The sequence below is a fragment of the Sapajus apella genome, unplaced genomic scaffold, assembly GCF_009761245.1.
Source record: "Sapajus apella isolate SASKATOON/1434 unplaced genomic scaffold, GSC_monkey_1.0 scaffold6, whole genome shotgun sequence".
In the NCBI taxonomy this organism is placed as follows: Eukaryota; Metazoa; Chordata; class Mammalia; order Primates; family Cebidae; genus Sapajus; species Sapajus apella.
The window spans coordinates 26,008,650-26,029,952 of NW_022436946.1; the positions used below are offsets into that span (position 1 = coordinate 26,008,650).

The 21,303-nt window shown below is 35.5% G+C and overlaps 1 protein-coding gene and 1 long non-coding RNA gene across 11 annotated transcripts in view; both read right to left on the reverse strand.

Moving 5' to 3' along the window:
• The window catches only part of NKAIN2 (sodium/potassium transporting ATPase interacting 2), a 1,033,472-nt gene that overhangs the window by 964,197 nt on the left and 47,972 nt on the right, over positions 1-21,303 (reverse strand). The window lies entirely within an intron of this gene.
• On the reverse strand, positions 1,871-10,067 carry LOC116548923. Its single transcript, XR_004267630.1, has 2 exons — positions 4,642-10,067; positions 1,871-4,045 (listed from the first exon to the last, which is right to left on the reverse strand). It is a non-coding gene; the product is annotated as an uncharacterized LOC116548923 (long non-coding RNA).

The following is a 21,303-nucleotide window of genomic DNA, read 5'->3' on the forward strand; positions in this document are numbered from 1 at the left end:
AAACAATGCTGATCTAACAAAAAGTATGACATAATTATACTGGTAAGATGGGAACATTGAAAGCAGACATATCCGATGGCAGAAAGGAGCCAAATCCTCAATTCTTGTGGTGGGAAATGAACATGTAATATGTAAAATTGAAAAAATCAAGAATCAGCAATGTAAGCATGCCACTTGAAGTATATGGAGCAAATATCCAGAAAGATAGCTGAAGAGCTGAAGATGTGCTTCTGACGGTTGGAAATGGCAGTAAAGAGGAGATCATATCAAAAAGACTTGTTTATATATATATAAAACGACTTATTTACATAGATATGTATAAACAAGTATTTTTGACATGTATATATATAAGTGTATGTACATATACATACATACACATATATATACACACTTGAGCAATTTATATATATACGTGTATATATATACACATATATATACGTGTATATATATATACATATATATATACGTGTATATATATACATATATATATATACACACATATATACACACACACACACACAAATATATATACACACGAGCAATTTTTCTCTTATCAAATATTTGAACACTTAAGTACTTAACATGTATTTGCCTCACTGGAAAAAATACAATATTTTCTACTATAGCTGCCTATTTCAAACAGGGAATCATACAGGGCTCTAATGAATAGGTGAAGGAGTTGAATAAAGTGATATAAAAGAAAAACTCTAAATTTCCAAATAACAATATAATACCTAACATTTATTCGGTGTTTAATATATATCTCTAATACATATATAATGGTATGATTAATTTTCACAGTATTCCTTTGAGGCAGGCACTAGGATTGTCCACATATTACAGAGCAGAAAACTAAAGCTTAGAGAACATGAATCTTTGCTCAGTCTCATACACAGAAAGTGACAGCACTAAGATTTTTGTTCTCTCTATTGGGAATGCTTATTCCTCAGAAATCTAAATGGCTTGCAATACCACCTTCTTCAGGTCTTTGAACAAATCCTCCCATCTTAGTAGAATTTCCCTGACCACTCGATTTAAAATAGAAATCAATCAAAGTGGAAATGAATCATTCCCACCATCCCCCAAACGCCTCCCCAAAACACACTAGCCTTCCCTTCTCCCTGGCTGCTTATTTTCTCCATAGTACTTCACCATTTGAAATATCATATGGTTTATTTATTTATATTGTCTATTGTCTGCCCTATCACCTAAATGTAAGCTAAATAAGGGCAAGAATTTTTGCCTCTTACCCCTTATATCCCCAGGAATCAAATGAGCATACGGCGCACAGAATCAAAAAAATAATTGTTAAATTTACTGACAATTACTGATTTAGAATCTGAGCTCTTCACCACTATGTTATATTGCCAACTCTAGTTAATCAATATATAATGTTGCAGAGATTATCATGTTTTGACAAAATATTAAAACTTATAAAAAGACAGCATGGACAAAAGACTTTTGTGGAAAATCAGACACAAGTCCATTTAGACAGCCTCTTTTCCTATGTAAAAGAATGGTTTTTAGGAGTGTCTTAAAATTTATAAATTTATCTTTGCTTTCTCCAAGGCTATCCTTTAAAGTATTGACTTTTACTGATAATCAACCATGCGCAAATGCCTTATTGTCCTAAGTGGGTATCATGGATAGAGAACAATATCCCTGTTGGGAGAGTTTTATAAGTAAACTAAATAGAAACACATATGTTCTCCCAAAGCCCTACAAGCAGAAAGCACTGCTATTGCACAGTCATTCAAGAAATGGATATGAATCCAATTGAATAACTTCAAATATGTCCCTGTAGATGCTGAACTATGCAATTTGTTCAGTTTTCATTTTAATAACAGGGGAATCATGATGTTCTTCTTACTTTTTCTGTGAGCAAACTCCAACTTAGGATGGATGCTAGTATAATGAGTTAATAATTTAGCTTTCAAATCAATTCACAATTGTGTGGGCTTAGAGGTCTAGAAGGGAGTATGAGAGCTGCAGATGGAAACCCACTCATTCTGTTGATGGTTGATCTAAAAGATGAAAATCTGTAATCTCTTCCAATTTTATAGCTGTAAAAGGGCTAATGACCAATGCAATAGCTTAGAGATTACTTTTTCATCTCAAACATACTGCACACTTTCTGATAAGAGGTCAGTTACATCTAGGAAAGAATAAGTGTGGGCCTATTTTATGGAGTAACTCAGTTTGATGACAAATAAAGCCACTGAAAGCAAATTTCATTTTCCCAAGTGTTTCTTTTCCCTTTTGTTAAAAGCCTATGTCTTTCTCAATTTATCTTCAAAGTGCTTTATATTTAGAACCAAATAACTATTCAGGATCTTCTAGTTCTTTGGACATTTTAGGATTTAAAGATGACCAATCAATCACAGACTTTAAATTTGGACAAGAAAATTCTTCCTGATAAATATACATACTTCTTTAGTATGAAGGTCATTTTCTTTCTTTTCTTCTTATCTTCTTTCTGCTTATCCTTTCTTTCGTTTTAAAAAAGTATTCACTATCTCTAAAATATAAACAAGAACTGACCAGATGATTTCTATAATTATAATATCAATTTAATGTTTTCTAATATTATGCAGAGTTCTCAGTACAAGGTATAGTCGGTCACAGTACAAGGTATAGTGGGTTACATGGTAGTGTAATTATTTCTATATAAAATGTGTAAAATGTTAAATGAGAAGGCTAATGGAACAATTTAGTTTGTAATCAACTTTTTTCTCTTTGCCTATATTCAGGTAATACAAAGTAAAGGCAGAGATTTGTGAATAATTTTGAAATTTGATTAATTTCTAAACCATACTACTTATATATTTATACTAAACCAGTGATATTATTAGCACGCTCTCTATTCATGTATTACTAAGAAACTCAACTGGGGACTGTATCTTATTGATAGGAAGAATGGATTAACTGTCAATTTCTGCATTCAGAAAAATACCATAAACAGTTTTAAAATTTTTAAAAATCAATTAGTAAGTACAAAAACTCTTCCTATGGCAAAAAAGTATGGAAAAATGGTCCTGTGAAACTTAATTTGTGCATACATATGTCCCAGCCTTTCATTAATTTATTTGGTCCGTCATTTTATCTTCAAATCCTTATTGAGAATCTACTTAGTCTCAGTCTTAGCCTCACCTGAGCAATGGTGACAGGTTAGACATGCATGTGACACAGCTATGCCTCCAAAGAACTTAGAGCCTCATGGAGGAGACTGAAATGCTCAAACACCACAAAAGCTCTCATTTCAATAGCAATCTGAGTCAACGGGAAGGAGCTGGGATGAGGTGTGCTTTGAAAAAGGTTTAGAGAAGAGGAAATGTTTGAGGTACATCTTAAATGATGAAACAAAGGTGTGAAAGTACATTCTTGCATGGGGGATATGGTTTATGCTAAGGCATACATTTTGAAATAGTATAAAACAGCATGAAAACCATACATAATTAGCAACAGCCAACATTTTTGAGTACCTATGTATGTGCCAAGCATACTAATAAGCATTCATTTAATACAACAATATTGTGAATTAAATACTTTTATTCTTATGATATTTTTTATTAAGAAACAAAGGCTTAGGAGGACTATATAACTGTGCAATTCACACAGAATTTAGACTTGAGTTCAAGTAATCTGATTTCATAACTTTTACTCTTAATAAATCAACTAATATACCAGACTTTCTTAAGGCTAATGAAAGTAGAGTGACAAAAGAATATAAACATAGCCAGAAATAATATAATAGTCTGCTGAGCAACATGTACTTGTTCTTAATGCATAAATAGCCACTGACAAATTTTTAAAACAAGGTGTTACATATGTTACAGAAATTATACTATTCTAATAGAGAGTAGATATGACTAAGGGCACCAGTGGAGATAACATATGAGAGATAGCTAATGTCAAGAGATATTCAGGAGGTAAAGTCAAGAAAACTTAGTACCTGATTAGATATGGATGGTTAGAGAGAATACTGAAACATCTCCCGGGCTTTGCTTGGGAACTGACAGATAATAGCCAAGATCAGAAGGAAGGTCTGTATTGGAATGAGAAGTCATTTATGTATGCAGCATTAAATAAGGCACAGTTACAAATAAAGTCACTACGGAAGAACATGAGAATTTTAGAAAGAGGGAAGGGAGGTGGTATAAACAGAACCCTAAAAATACCAAGTTTATGGGGTTGCTGAGGGAAGAGGAAAAGCAGCAACCCAGAGAGGGAGAGCAAATAAGAGAAAGTAAGGCTACCATAATTGAGGGATAAGACAGGTTTTAAGAGGAGGATTCCACAGTCAAATGCTGCTAACAATAAGAGAAGCAAATATAAAAATGTGCGTATTATGTTTGCTGATGAAAATTCTAGCTTATTTCCTTAGAACCTTTGGAATGGCTAGGAAGGAGATTATAACAGGTTGAAGAAGGAGTGGCACTTGAAGTAAAAACAATGAATGTAATTATTCTTTTAAGAAATGTGGCTGTCAAGGATAGGAGACAGTGTTAATAGTCAAATGAGGATGGAGTTGTCAAAAGGAGAGGGAAAAAGAGTAAATACAAGAAGAGACATTGAAGGTACAGGAGAGAGAGAAAACTAAATAAGCAAAGGCACTGAGTGAAATTCATGAAGGACATTTACCTCTGGCTGCTTCTGCCATGGGGAAAAGTCAGCTTTACTTAAGTAATAAATTGTATTATGGTTTACACTAGGGAGATAGACTCCAAAACTACCTACTATATCATTCATGGGTATATATCATGGGTACCCTTGGAAGTGACTCGTTTTCTGTCATTTCACAAAAAGATCATAGATTGTCTGAAAACATAAAAGAAAACACATTTTGTTACATTGTACCATTGAAAATCTTGCCTTCTATTAATTGTTTAAATAATTATCTGCACACTTTAAATATTTTTCCCTCACAACAAATTATTCATGCATTTTTGGTTTTCACAATATTCAACAAAGCCATTCTTCTCTTTGATTGTTCCAACCACCATTGATGTTGGCGTAATGGCAATGGCTTGACACAGACTCATGGAACCATGTGATCCCTGAGGGGTTACTTAACTAGCACATATTAAACCATCTGGAATTCTGAAGTTTATTTCCAAGAATATTGATTTTGCTATTTTTTAAAGCAGGCTGTGAAATAATTGCATTAAAGTTCATATTTGGAAATATTTTATTTTACAGATAGAATAAAACATACAGCAAAAATAAGTGAAATATAATGACCTTTCTCTTTTTAAATCAATCATAAAAATTAAAGGATTATTAAAAAATTGAAAATGAGATAAAGATTTCCATATATTAAAGAATGTAAAAATACTGCTTACTGGAATAAATGACATTTTAGAGTTGTCTTTACATCAAGACTTCTCTAGAATGAATTAAAAATAAAGATACCTTACATCGATATGGTATCAGATACAGCTTTTTATTAATATTGAACAATTTTCTGAAATCTATTAATAATATTTATGTCTTGAAAAATATTCAAGCACCAGGATAAAATTACCAAAATTTCCAAGAGACTGGTTTCATCAATGATACAATGGGCATTTTATATATTAATTTGTCAGTAGCCATGTATTGCTCTCATTGAAAGAAGCTGTGTTAGACCTATTGACAATTTTAAGAGATTCTAAAAAATACTTTTTCTCTTTTTACTAAAAGGGTCCTAGACTAAAAGAATCGCCTTTTCTAAGGACAGGTGTTTTAGCTTAATTAAAAGAAATAGAGAAAAATGTGAAAGCATTCTTGGAGCACAGATGACTATAAAAATGCAATAAAGCCTCAACCAAAGCACAGATAATTAACCAGGATATTTCTGTGTAAAATTTTAATGATTAAAGGTTGATATAATGTTTTTGCTAATTGTTCTAAATAACCAATTAATTTCTAGGAGGTTAACTGAGATTCAATTAGCACACGTTTTAGTTTTAGAGGCAAATATAAAACACTGGAATAGTGATTACACTCAATTTATTGAATTTTGATTCTTATTACATTTTAAAAATTTACATTATCCAAGCTTACTTCTACCTCAGGACTTCACATTTACTGTTCCCTCTGCCCAAAATGTTCCCTCCAGGCATCTACATGGTTCCCTCGCTCACTTAATTCAGAATTTGCTCACATGTCACCTTATCAGAAATACTTTCCTAAATGAAAATGTACCTTCCTACCACCACATCTCTGACTATCCTCTTGCCATGTTATAATTTGTTTATGGTCTGTGTGCTACACAAGAATGTTAGCTTCATAAGAATAGGGACTCAGTTTTGTTCACTTCTGTATCTTCGGCTCATACAACAGTACTTGGTAGGAGGAAGAAAGTCAATAAATAGCTACTCCATGAATAAATCTTACATTTACAGTCCAAAGATGAAAAGATGATTTATTTGATATTAAATCAGAGGAGTCAAGATCACTGAATTTTACTTTGCAAGATATCCACGTCGCCCTGCCTATTTATTTACAATATAAGTTCACAACACCAGAACCAATTTCAGTCTAACTACTTCTCATAGTATTTAAAACAGGCTATAGAAATCTGGGAGACACTAGCTGGCAGATCCCAAAATATTCTTTTATACCTTTCTCATGCTCTACCAACAGGAAATAAAGGAAAACAAAACAAGCAGGCAATCAACAAAAAGAAAACAAAACCTGAGCCTAGAGGAAGTAGTAATATCTGTCTTTAAAAGATTTTCATTTTCTTTGATTATTTTGATCTTTATAGCTGAAAGAACGACGGATGTGTACAAAATGTTAAATCTGAACTCTTTTTTTTTTCTTCATTAAGTATAACTTCCATGGCAGCCATATGGCCAGATTTATTGTTGTGGCAGAAAAAAAAAAATGGGCTTTGGTAAACTAGCCTCACTAAGATGGAAAGGGTCAAGGTGGACAGGAGAGGAAGAGGAGACCCAATTTACAAGATGAGAAAAGAATTTTTAGCCTCAGCACACTGAACTGTTATCCTAAGAGCAGCATATGGGCCTAGGTGCTGGTGTTGTAAGCCCAGGAGGAAATTTAGGTATGGAGGATACCAACCTGTACCAACTCTAATCCCAGTGGTGCCCACAGGCAGAGAGGCCTGCACAGTAATCACCTTTCATGCTGGTTACCATTATAGCCACAAACGGTTTTCTCAAAAGTGAAATAATCTGATCACAACTTAAGTAATTATCCGATGGAAACGCCAAGAAAAGCTCAGAAGACTATACCAGCCCTCTACATGTTAATTATGCAATTTGCTGGCACAAAAGAAAAGTTTATATTGTCTATAAAAGATAAGGTGGCAAAAAATAAAACTTCATTTGGAAGTAACAATGAAGAGTAATGGGTATAGGTAAGTAAAACTGAAGTTCAAACTAAGTTATTAAGTGTTACAGTCATCTATAAGCCTAATTAGAACAAACATGGATCATTTCTGACAGACTCTACATTGACCAAACTATTATAATCCAGTCGGAAAACCAAAATCCATACCATTTAATTTTAATATCTACTTCTATCCTAAAAGCTCTTTCAACATAACTGTTTCCCCCTCTGCCTCCACAGAGTTCTGTCTGACCTTATCTGTGACTCTGATGCTTCCTCCAGAGGGCAGTTGACAATAGAGCACAGCCATTTTTAAAGCTTATGCTCTGAATATCATCATCTTTACACACAATTACAGGAAAAAGAAGCTCTTTGAGCTGCAGCTATTCAATAAAACAATTATTCACTGGCTACCTGCTATGTATACTGTACTAGTTGCTCCCAGGGACTCAGTGGTAAATAAGACTAAATTTTTACCCAACATTGACTTTACCATACAGTAGAAGGAAAATGACAGATACATGACTGACAGCCATAAACCTAGAAAAAGATAAGATATATACCGTAAGGGAAGGGAAGTCAAAGGCTCTGAGAGTCCAGTGGAAAACAATACTGTGTGCGTTTGTGGGCACTGACATGGAGATAGGTTATGAGAAATGGAGAGTAACAATGGATATTATGGGCAGAAAGAACAGTATGAGCCAAAGTAAGGCATAAAAAAAGTACATAGGAATAAAAAGAAGTTTCATTTATTAGATCACAGTAGGGAATGAATTGGGAGGCAATACTGTAGTTGGCCATGGATGCTAAGACGCTACAGTTGAGCTCAATCAGCAAAAGGGGTATAAGAAAGAATATGAACTAGGTAAGATGTTACTGTATTTAACCCTCTGGGATGATGAAGTGAGGAGACAGAGTGGCTCACCAAGATGCAGTGACTATAGTCCACGTAAGCTGTGATAAATATCTGGAATGAAAATGATAATCAACATGGGCAAGAGCAATAAAATTAACATAAGAGTCTAAAACTAAAAAACTGAGTTTGCAAAGGTCTGGCTGCAGGGACATTGGAGAAGAACATTTTAACATCTCTGAGATAGAGAACTTCAGTGACATGAGGGAGCATGAGCCAACCCAGTAAGTGCTTCATGTATTTTCTGTCATTCACTCATCACTATAACAAATGAATAAACAATTCTCACATTTTATATGTGACGAAACTGAGGATTTGAGAAGATGGTAATTTTGAACTGTAGTAAGTGACAAAGCTGGAATCCAGATTGAAAACGTCTTGATTTTATTATAGCCTTTAGAAGAACGAAGGTGGTAGTAATAATAATGATTACGAATATATATTTTTCATTCCAAGTTTGTTCCCAGATATACAAATTAAATGACATCAAATTATCATATGCATGTGTGTTTAATCTATTAACACCTTATTTAATTTTCCTGCTTTCTATAATACCTAGCTAATTGGCAATGTTACAGTATAAGTAAAATTTTGATACATCAGGTACCAAAACAAATTAAAGGAAAATTAAACCAGAGGAGAAATTTAACCAAAAATGTGAAATATAACTGTGCTTAAGGTCCAGTTTAGAGGACAATCTAGGAAAAAGTAACAAATAAAACGTGCAGGTTACATTTCACACTCTAGTGTTTTCTACACAGATGAAGATAATGAATTATCTAACTACATGATTAATTGGCATATTTTCTAGATTTTCTCCCTAAAATGACAGAATTAGAGAGATAAACACTTACTTTAATGTTACCTAGGGATTGAATCTCAATAAAACTTAGTATGACTTTCAGGTTACTGTTTCTATAAGAAAATGAAAAAAATCTGCCCTTGTTTTATCACTTCCAAATGTCTTCCAAAGGTGTATCACCAGGGCTGTAAACTAGTCAAACACCATCACATTATAGCACAACATAAATTTTTACCTGAACACATGAATACATTTTACATTATTGACCTTTATAGACTGAATTAATTTGGGACACACATACAATATAATATTAGACCCTGAACAGATATTTAGAAAGCTTTGCTTCTGACCTCTAAAAAATGCTACTAAAATGAAATAGACTTCCTCTTATTTGTTTCTGGCTTCAATTTACATTTACTTAGCTTCTTTTGGTCATGATTTATTAGAAGTATTTATTAAAAGTAGACGGAACTCTTAAAGGCTCTGGTGGTAATTGTGAACTGAACACTTACTGGAAGCCATTATCTGTCCCCAAGTGCATCATTTAATAGGCACAGCGGGTGACATGGTGTAGGAAGAACACAGATTTGGGAGCCTATTGATATGGACCCACCTAGTGTCTCTAATCCTCCATTGACCCTACAGGATACCTCTGAAGAACACCTGAGTGGCAGAGCTGGGGTGGGCAGGAGAGATGTTGCGAAGATACCTGGCCACACACCTGGCATACTGCATGCACTCCGGAAATGGAGTTGGTATTTCTGGTAGGCTTCCTCAAAGAGCCAAACACTGAGTGTAACTGAATTAGAGACAAGGAGATAAAACATGAATACAAAAGAGAGAGGGAGAAAAGTATGTGAGAGAGGGTCAGAAGAGAGAGAGATAATTTTTCATATATGAAAAGCTCCAGGAAATTCAAGAGATATTAATATGTACACTATTACCAGGAACGGTAGCTCATGCCTATAATCCCAGCACTTTGGAGGCCAAGGTGGACAGATCACTTGAGCCCAGGAGTTTGAGGACAGCCTGGGCAACATGGTGAAACCCTATTTCTACAAATAACACAAAAATTAGACAGTTATGTTGGCATGTGGTTTTAGTCCCAGCTACTCAGAAGGCTGAGGTGGGAGGACTGCTTGAGCCCAAGAGGTTGAAGCTGCCGCAAGCCATAAATAGAGCTATTGCACTCCAGCCTGGGTGACAGTGGTAACCTGTCTCTAATAATAAGAATTAATAATAAAGCCTGTAATCCCAGCACTGTGGGAGGCCGAGGCGGGTGGATCACAAGGTCAAGAGATCAAGACCATCCTGGTCAACATGGTGAAGCCCCGTCTCTACTAAAAAAGAAAAAATTAGCTAGGCATGGCGGCGCATGCCTGTAATCCCAGCAACTCAGGAGGCTGGGGCAGGAGAATTGCCTGAACCCGGGAGGCGGAGGTTGCGGTGAGCCGAGATCGCGCCATTGCACTCCAGCCTGGGTAACAAGAGCGAAACTCCGTCTCAAAAAAAAAAGAATTAATAATAATATGTACAATATTATTTAAAAGTTTGGAACACACTGATGCAGTTGGTTTTCCATCAAATCCACACCCCCAGGCCTATATGTACTGTTTCTGGAGATTATATATATATTTTTTAATACTTCCCAGCATTTTTTTTTCATTTTTGCAAAAAATCGGCAGGAGGGAGGTAGGTGCATCTTTTCTTCCATCTGTATTTCTCTCCTGCTTCACCTTGTGGGTGAGTAAATGCTCTGCTGATGTTTGGTGACATTCTGGGGCCAGACACCATCTCCTCCTCATCTTGTATGTCCAGAGAGTAGAAGTGCTTTTATTGCTTCAAGTAGAGGTGCTTCTAGTGTAGCTAACTAACTAAAAGGGGACATTTTTTGACAAGCCAATTTACTTCTCAGAAGCAAACAGGACCTGGAACAGTGGCTCACGCCTGTAACTCCAACACTTGGGGAGGCCGAGGCAGGTGGATCACTTGAGGTCAGGAGTTTGAGACCAGCCTGGCCAACATGGCGAAACTCCATCTCTACTAAAAATACAAAAATTAGCGGGGTATGGTGGCAGTTGCCTGTAATCCTAGCTACTCAGGAGGCTGAGGCAGGAGAATCACTTGAACCCAGGAAGCAGAGATTGCAGTGAGCCAATATCATGCCACCACGCTGAAGCCTGGGTGACAAAAGTGAGACTCAGACACAAAAACAAACAAAAAAGCGAACAGGCAGATACCTAGATGATCGCTGTTCTAATATGATGAATGTGAGAGTGTTACAGATGAAACAGAGTGGATAACAGAACCAAATGGATGGACCACATGCTAAAATGGTCCTCCTCAACAGGCTCTTGATGATGCTGCTGGACAAGATTTAGAGAAATCTGTCAAGTCCTGAATTGGCTGCCTCATTAAAATAACATCTTGCAACTTACAAGTCCAGGGAAAATGTATTCTTGGTGTGTCTATAACAGAAGAAAACAGAAACACTGTGGAGGTAACAGAAATACTCCAGTGGGCTCATTGGAATATAACTGTTATTATTGCCATGACCAGCCTCATTGAGCCATCCAACCTTTGATTATAATACCCTTTTGATTATAATACCCTTCTGATAATAATTTTGCTTCCCACATATCACTGATACAATTTGCTTTCCACACAGTCTATCTATAAGGAAAAATGTACCGATCACATGGAATCTGTTCACAGCATCAGCGAATTCTAACAGAAATTCAAAAGAATAGCTTCTCTTTGTGATTGAATTTCTAGTCATTAAACAGAAAGGAACTAATTGTGTAGTCATTAATTATTAGTTGTGTAATAAATTGTGTAGTTATATCCTGTATGGTAACTCTTCTTTTAAAACAATAGACATTCTAGTAATTTATGTACATATATATCTTTAGGTTATATATATGAACATATATAATAAAACACCCATATGTCCATATATGTGCTTATAAAGAAGATGTATGCAAAATCTTGTCCTTTGTATAAGAATAACTAAGAAAAATGAGATCACCTGTCTTAGCATTTGGTGTCCTCAGAGCCATTCCCATCATCACAGTTGCTTACCCAGGACTGGTCTTAATTAAATCGTCTGGCACCACACCCCCTGTTTTCAATAACTTCTCAGTACTGACTTCAACTGCTTCCACATAACTGACTCATTTCCTACTCAGTATGGCTCTGATTTTGATGGTGGCCCAATATGGCTGTGATTCTGATCCACACAGTCTGACCTGAAGTCCATCAGCCTAGAATCTCATCCAAGCTCTACTACTAAAGAGAGAACTATTTGCATAGCTCTAAAAACAGTACTTTCTGCTTTAATGACCTTTATCCTGCATTCCTCTGTAACTCCATGTTATCCTGTCCCTTAAATGTACATATGAATTTGGGCAACTTATTTTCCACCTACATACTCTCTCCCTCAAATTCCTCATCTGTAAAGCAAGTTTCAAAAATTAAAAAGACAATGTTAGAGGCTGGGCGCGGTGGCTCATGGCTGTAATCTCAGCATTTGGGAGACCGAGGCCGGCGAATCACCTGAAGTTAGAAGTTTGAGACCAGCACGGCCAACATGGAGAAACCCCGTCTCTACTAAAAACACAAAAATTAGCCAGGAGTGGTGGTGGGCACCTGTAATCCCAACTGCTCGGGAGGCTGAGGTGGAAGAATCGCTTGAACCCAGGAGGCGGAGGTGGCAGTGAGCTGAGATCATGCCATTGCACTTCAGCCTGGGCAACACAGCAAGACTCAGTCTCACAAAAAACAAAACAAAACAAACAAACAAAAAAAAAAAAAAAAACGATAATGTTAGGAAGGAAGGACAGTTCTATACATAGTATGTGAAAATATTTAAATTCCTTTCTTCCCAGGAGTGGATACTTTTATCAGTTTCATATCTCTCTAATACACTCTTTAAACTGCAGAAAGAACACTTTCACACTATCTCTCCAAGTCAACAGATAAAACTGATACATCTTTGTTTAGGAGGTTAGCCTTGTCAGGCCAATAATCTTTGTCATTCTCACTCTTCAAACACAATTGCACTGACATATGAGGCAGCTGACTACATTTTGGAGAGGTTAAATGAAATTATGAAAGCAGAAGCTTTGATCTTCTGGCCTGCAGTGTGCCTGATGAATACAACTGATAGTGCTCTGCTTCAATATGTGTGGTCTTTTTTCCGAAGAAATCAGTTATTTAAACATGTCTTTGTTAAGGATGTTGAACCTCCAGAAGAGCTATATTAAAAAATGTGTTTTGTGCTGCATTAAATGAATTTCTGAGCGTAAAAAATGTCTTCTCATGTAGAAATTTGTCATAACGTCATATGAGGTAAGACAATGGGCTCTGGTTTAATATAATTTTTTCTCCATATTTACTCTCCTACAAACTTAAAAAATACAATTTTTAAACTGTTACGGTTTTTTGAGTAAATGTAACCTTTAAAGAACATAGTTGCATGTTTATACACATTGGTGCTATTATGGAACCATCTGAAAAACTATATAGATTTTTTTAATTCCGTAATTACAACTTTACAAGCTTATAGCTCCTTAGGAACCATTACAGACTACCAAGTAAATAATACACACATTGAAGAGCCCCTCCAACAATCATCACGTATGCAAAAAAAAGAGTCTCTAAATCACAGGCTTGTTTTATATGATGAGGTCCTAGGGGCACAGGGTTTCTTATTTTAGGGAACATGATGAACTACAGAGATTCCATAAAGCCCTGACACTGTATGTAAAAATGTGATAGGCATTTTTCTGGACAGAGGTTTCATAGCTTTCTCAGACTGTTAAAGTACTTCATTATACTTCCCTATCAAAATAAATAAAAGATTAAGAATATTATACTTCAACTAGGAGGAATAAAAATATTAGAAAAAAAGAAAACACAATTAAATTAAGATTTGATTATTACAGTCAGAAAAGGAAAATTAGCAACCCCAGTGTGTCTTGTTTAATGTTGTTTGTATGCTTTTGGTACCAGAAATCAGTCAGAAAGCTATTTTATTGTCTATGTGATGAAATTGATTTAATTTGGGGAGGAAGGTATTAAAAGACACAAGCAATTCTCAAACTTGAGTAGGCTCAACCACCTGGGGTTTTGTTATAGTATAGAGGCCGGCTCCAGCTCCCACAGATTTTGCAGGGCTGTAGTGGAGCCCCAAATCTGAATGTTTAACAAGCACGTGGGGCGTTACAAATATTGGTAGTCAACAGAACCCCTAGTGAGAAACACTTCATTCCTTCCAATCCATTAAGAATTTATCTTTAAGTGGTTTGTTGTAATTTGTAAACTAGATATCCCTGAGGCAAGATTCTGTTTATTAGCATTTTTTCCAAAAAGCAACAACTAAAGCTCTTACCAACTTTATGATACAGAGTAAATCCAAAAAAAGAGAAACACTTATATGCCAATGGCTACTTTTAATAATTTTCAGTACATCAGACGATAATCGCAAAAGCCATTTTATTAGCTTCTGTTCACTAAAACAGGAATAAGTGAAAACCAAATAATCACAAACCTAGATTACAAATACTATGAAACTGAGGGTTAAATATAAAAACAATTTATTTTACATTCTGAGACTGCTTCTCAATTTAACAATAACATTTTAAATTTATCTATAATGTTGGACTTATAGGATCAAAAAGCTGTCAGGAAAGTTACAAGACTTCTAGTTAATTCTCAAACATTGATTAGTTCTACATGTCTGGGAGGAAAAAAAGGAGGGGGTTTATTACAAGGTCTAAAATAAATAGGCCATATAAATTTGACAGCTCATTATGATAAGTGAAAAAGTAAGAAATCCAAAGAAATAAAGGATTTGGCAACATCTTAACCATTGTTCCCAATTTGGTGTTTTTAAACTATAGATAATTTGAAACTATAAAATCTTGTAAGATATTGTGGGAGGGTACAGTGCTTTTAATTGTAAAACTTCAAAATGATATTACCCTGATAATTGCTATAACTGCATTTACACCCTGCAGGGTACAAGTAATAAGGCCAACCTAGTATTCCTCAAAACATAGCCATCATTTTAATAGTTCTACCATACGTCTAAGCAATGCAATTAATTCTCTGGCATTTATGCAAGTTTTCTACGATGAATCCATGTGAACTCAGACATCGTGAGGCAATTTTTAGATGCGGGATACACAAATAGCCTTGTCACTCAGGAACTGCATCCTTAATGCAAAAGCACCAGCATATCTGTCTCATTTCCATTATCCCCAGACATGGCATGTGCAGCACATAAGGGTGGCTGACACAAAACTGTAGTAACCGTGGCTGGTCTATAATAGTCTGGCAACAAAGCTGGTTGGTGAATGTAGTGCTCTGACAAGTATGGAGACACTCAACCACAAAAGATCAGTGCTAGATAATATCCCTTTACACATACCACTTCTGGGTCAATTTGCAATAATCAAATCTTCTTAAAATGACATTCATGAATCTTCTTAAAATGACAAGTTTAAGTTTTTGCTATTTAAATTAGTTTCCAGAATCAGTGGGAAATATGATGTCATGTTGGCAGTATTTTTTATGTGCCACCCAGTTTCTAAATGTCAGACTTAAAACATCCAAGAATATTTTTCACTGTTTGCCTCAGTCATATGTATTGCAACAGAAGGATAATAATATTTGTTCACAATATTTTAATTTATAAAAATTAGAGATGAGATCCTATGTGAAAATTTCATAAATTTGATAAATTTAAAACCCATGGCAATGAAGTGATTTCCAACAATGCAAATTTCATATATTAAATTTGTTTATGTAAAGGAATACATTTATACTATTTTCTTGTATACTATTTTATCATTATTCAAACTCATAGTTACCCAACTGACTTTGACATTAGGATATAATGATACTCTGGACACAGTAGAGGTCTGAATACTGCTTCAAAGACAGCGAAGAGAATGATTTTGTTTCAGTGATAAGGCCAGGAGAAAAAGAAGAGTCACTGGTGTCCTGTCTCAGCCAAGGAAAGACCCAGAAGATCAAAGCTCCTTTAGATCCACCTCAGTGCTCAGCATTCTTCTAGGAAAGACCTCAAGACTTAATTTAGTTAATAACCTTCTGATTCTGTCACAGAAAAGTTCAGTGAGGGCACGCATCCTCCAGACTACAGAGCTTCACCCTCCTGCTTGGGCCTTCAGCTCTTCTCAATTAAGATCAAGGCCCTTGCACGAGTTACATACGTGCTCTAAGGTATCAATATCCACATTACAGATGAGGTAATGTAAATGTCGACATTAATGAGTACTTTGCAAGGTTGCTTGGAAGATAAAATGCGATAATGTATGTGAAGCATTTGGTACAGCACCTGGCATATAAAAAGTACTTAAGTATAGCATTAAGTATTGTATTATTTAACTAATAATTAAAGCTGTTAATGTTTTAATACCCATAATAAGTTTGATTCATGGAAAATCTCCATTTCCAGCAAACAGTCAAACATTATTGTGGTGACATTTTTCCTCTACAGATAAGATAAAGCCAGACAACTTGGCATGTGGCATATGTTCTAAAATTGTATAAGCTACCAAAGGCAATGGAAAAGCAGATGAGAACATTTTAAAAATTAAAATGTCTTTTGATTACTTTGCCTTATGTCCTGTGTTGAAGAGAGGAACAGTCAGAATTAGTATCTTTATAAATGATGGATTTTGTACAGCACAAAAAAGGCATGACAAAGTATATTTTAAATTTTGTTTTGAAAGCACCAATTCCCATATATCTTTGAAATTAAATTTCCCTCATGATTCATCTTTATACCATTTACCTTGTTCTAAGAGGAAAATGTAAGTAAGAAAAGGAAGTTTATCAGGTGGGCACAGTGGCTCACACCTGTAATCCCAGCACTTTGGGAGGCAGAGGCAGGTGGATCACCTGAGGTCGGGAGTTCAAAACCAGCCTGACCAACATGGTGAAACCCCATCTCTACTACAAATACAAAAATTAGCCAGGCATGGTGGCATGCACCTAAAGTCTCAGCTACGCAGGAGGCTGAGGCAGGAGAATCGCATGAACCTGGGTGGCAGAGGTTGCAGTGAGCTGAGTTAGCACCATTGCACTCCAGCTTGGGCAACAGGAGTGAAACTCCATCTCAAAAAAAAAAGGAAATTTCTCTTTCATCTTTTACAATTTCATTCAAATGTACACTGCAGATAAACATTAGAAATCACATAAACAAATTATTTTGCTAGTTTGATTTTTGTATACTGAATATTCTCCTTTTTGTCATTACTGCATGTATCCGAATGGCACTTGTATTTCTTTCTTCTGTTTTCATAAATACAATGAAAAGGCTAGTGTTTCTAACACAGTGCTTTGTTTCTGCTTATCTGATAATGCAACAACTAAGATTTCATTATAACATAATAAATGTTTGTAGAATGAATGAATGAAATGTCAGGTCTAATTCTCGGCTTTCTTTTTCATTAATATTAAATTTCCCATAGGTTTTCTCTGTCTACGTGGACCGCAGGCTGAAGAGACCACTGAATTTTCTATTGTAGATTTGTGAATTATGTATAAAAAATGCATTGCACTTTACAGAACTTTGGCATTCAGTCACTTACACTGAGTAAGCTTCAGGTGAAAGAAGAAAAATGGTTTTACTTGGGTGTAATTACTAAATTTCTACTGTCATAATACAAGTCATTTTTTCCCCCAAGATAAATCTAAGCAATTATAGGAAACTGATCCAAAAAAAGATTCTTGCCCTTCACATTAAAACATATAACTGGATGTCCACATGCTGTACTCTGTGATATACAGTATCAAGACATGATGGCAATAAATTAATCATACTGCTTATTTAGGAAACATCAATGATGATACTCAACATGATGACAATGATACACTAGTCTACCAAATGCTTGGGGATATCACACTAGCATTTCTAAAAGATGGTACAACATTTAGAAAAATTTAATTAATGCCACATAATAGCAAATATTTGCCTTATTCTTCTCTTGATTCCAATGACTTACATGGAGCACCACATCTACTCTGCACAACAAAATCTCTTTTAGGGTTTTCTGTAACAATATGTATGTATAGTAAAGTCCTGGAAAAGACAGTAAGAATTTGATTTCCACATACAAGTAAGATTATATGGTATCTATCTTTCTGTGCCTGACGTATTTCACTTAATATAATGTTCTCTACGTTCAACTATGTTGTCTCAAATGATAGAATTTCCTTTTTTTAAAAGGCTGAATAGTATTTTCCATTTTTTTAATCCATTCATTGTCCATTGATGGGCACTTAGGTTAATTCCCCATTATGGCTCTTGTGAATAATGCTGCAATGAACATAGGAGTGCAGATATCTTTCCATCATGCTGATTTCATTTCCTTTGAATATATATTCAGCAGGGGGATTGCTGGATCATACAATAGTTAAAGGGTAAAATAAAATGAAGGGTGGGGAGATTGGGAAGATGTTAGCTGAAGGATGCAAAATTTCAGTTGAACAGGAAGAAAAAATTCAATAGATCTATTGTATATTGAAGGTAAAATATTCAATAGTAATAAACTGTATACTTAAAGTTTGCTAAAAGAGATGTTAAGTGCTCATCACAAAAAAAAATAAGTTTGTGAAGTATCGCATATGTTAATTAACTTGATTTACCCATTCTACAATGTATACATATATCAAAAGATCATGTTGTAGCTTCAATAAGTGGTGTTGGGACTGCTGGATGTCCACATGCAGAAAAATGAAATTAGACCCTTATAGCATACCAATGGACAAAAGGCAACTCAAAATGAGTTAAAAACTTAAGTGTAAGGCCTGAAACTAAAACTTCTGGAAGAAAACATATGGTGAAAGCTTCATGACACTGCTCTGAGCAACACTTTTTTTGATATGACCCCAAAAGCATAGGCAACAAAAGTACAAACAGACAAACGGTTTAATGATTTAAAAAATCTCTGCACAGCAAAAAAGAAAAAAGAAAAAAAAACTCAACAGATTGAAGTGACAGTCTATGGAACAAGAGAAAATATTGGCAAGCCATACATCTGATAATCAATTAATGTCAAATAAATAAGATTCTCAAAGTACTCTATAGTAAGACTTAAAAATGGGCAAAAATCTTGAACAAACATTTCTCAAATGACATACAAAGTATAAGGCCAACAAGTATATATTTTTTTAAAAAAAGCTCAACGTCACTAATCATCAGAGAAATAAAAAAGATGAAAATAACAAGTCTTGGTGAGAATGTGGAGACAAGGAAATGTCTGCAAATTGTTGGTATTGCAAATTAGTAAGGCTATAATGAAAAACAGTATGAAAGTTCCTCAAAAAATTAAAAATAGCTGGGTGTGGTGGCTCATGCCTGTAATCCTAACACTTTGGGAGGCTGAGGTGGGAGGATCACCTGAGGTCAGGAGCTCAAGACCAGTCTGGCCAACATGGTGAAACCCTGTCTCTACTAAAAATGTAAAAATTATCCAGGTGTGGTGGCACATGCCGGTAATCCCAGCTACTCAAGAGGCTGAAGCAGGAAGATCACTTGAACCTTGGAGCCAGAAGTTGTAGCGAGCTGAAATTGTGCCATTAGGCAACAGAGCAAGACTGTGTCTCTCAAAAAAAAAAAAAAAAAAAAAATAGAACCACCATATGATCCAGCAATCCCCCTACTGACTATATATCCAAAGGAAATGAAATCAGTATATTGAAGAGACATTTGCACTTCCATGTTCACTGCAGCACTATTCACAATAGCCATGATATGGAATCAACAAAGTGTCCATCAATGGATGATGACTGGATAAAGAAAATGTGGGCCAGGCACGGTGGCTCATGCCTGTAATCCCAGCACTTTGGGAGGCTGAGGTGGGTGGATCACGAGGTCAAGAGATGGAGACCATCCTGCCCAACAGGTGAAACCTGTATCTACTAAAAATACAAAACTTAGCTAGGCGTGGTGGTTCGTGCCTGTAGCCCCAGCTACTCAGGACACTGAGGCAGGAGAACCACTTGAAACCGGGAGGCAAAGGCTACAGTAAGCCAAGGTCACATCACTACACTCTAGCCTGGTGACAGTGAGACTGTGTAAAAAAATTTTTTTTTTAAATTAATTTTTTTAAAAATTGGTATCTATACACAATAGAGTACAATTCAGTCTTAGAAAGAAATCCTATCATTTACAATTACATAGATGTACCTGGAGAACATTATGTTAAGTGAAATAAGCCATACACAGAAAAAACAAATGCCACATGACCTCACTCATATATGGAACCTAAAAAGTTGAACTGAAAGAAATAGAGAGTAAATTGGTAGTTACTAGGGGCTCAGGAGATGTTGGTCTAAGACACAAAAGTTCATTAAGAGGAAAAACTTCAAGAAATCTATTGTACAACATGGTGAGTACAGTTAATAACAATCTATATTCTTGAAAATTGCTGAGACAATAGATTTTGTGTTCTCACCACAAAAAAATAAGCATGTGAAGTAATGCATATGTTAATTTACTCAGTTTAGCAATGGCATATTTCAAAATAAATTGTACATGATAAATGCAATGTTTGTCAATTAAAAATACATTAAAATAAAATTACAAAATGAAGTTAAAAGTGGACTCCAGGAAAGGAGAGCTTCTACTAAATTAGCCTACTAAGCACAAAAAGATCGTTTCCACAAGAACATAGATACAATATCCTTTGATTACTCATTGCCTCAATTCAAACTGCTTCTCTCTGTTGGTAACATTGACTGGTAGAACCACCACTTACCCTTAGCTTGGGGGAAAAAAGACATTTCAGCAGCTTGCAGCTGTTATCAGCAGTTGTCTTCTGGTCTTTCCCAGTTAGGTGGGAAAGTGTGATTTAGTCCCTCCTATCCTGAGGTATCTCAGGTCAGCCCCCTGTATAACAGCTATTTTGGGCTCCTCCAATCATTGCTCTTTGAGCTCAGGAGAGTGTTCTGTAATGAGCACCAGGAGACAGACCTGATGGTATCCCAAAGGATTATCAATGCACATGCTCTACAGATAGAAACATTTAAAGAAAAACAGCAACTCGGCATGGAGCTCTCACTTATAATCCCAGAATTTTGGGAGGCTGAGGCAGGAGGACTGCTTGAGCCCAGGATTTGGAGACCAGCCTGGGTAACATAGTGGGACCCCATTTCTACAAAAAGTTTAAAGAAAAAGAAAAAAGAAATCAGCCTGAGTGACAGGTGAAACCATGTCTCA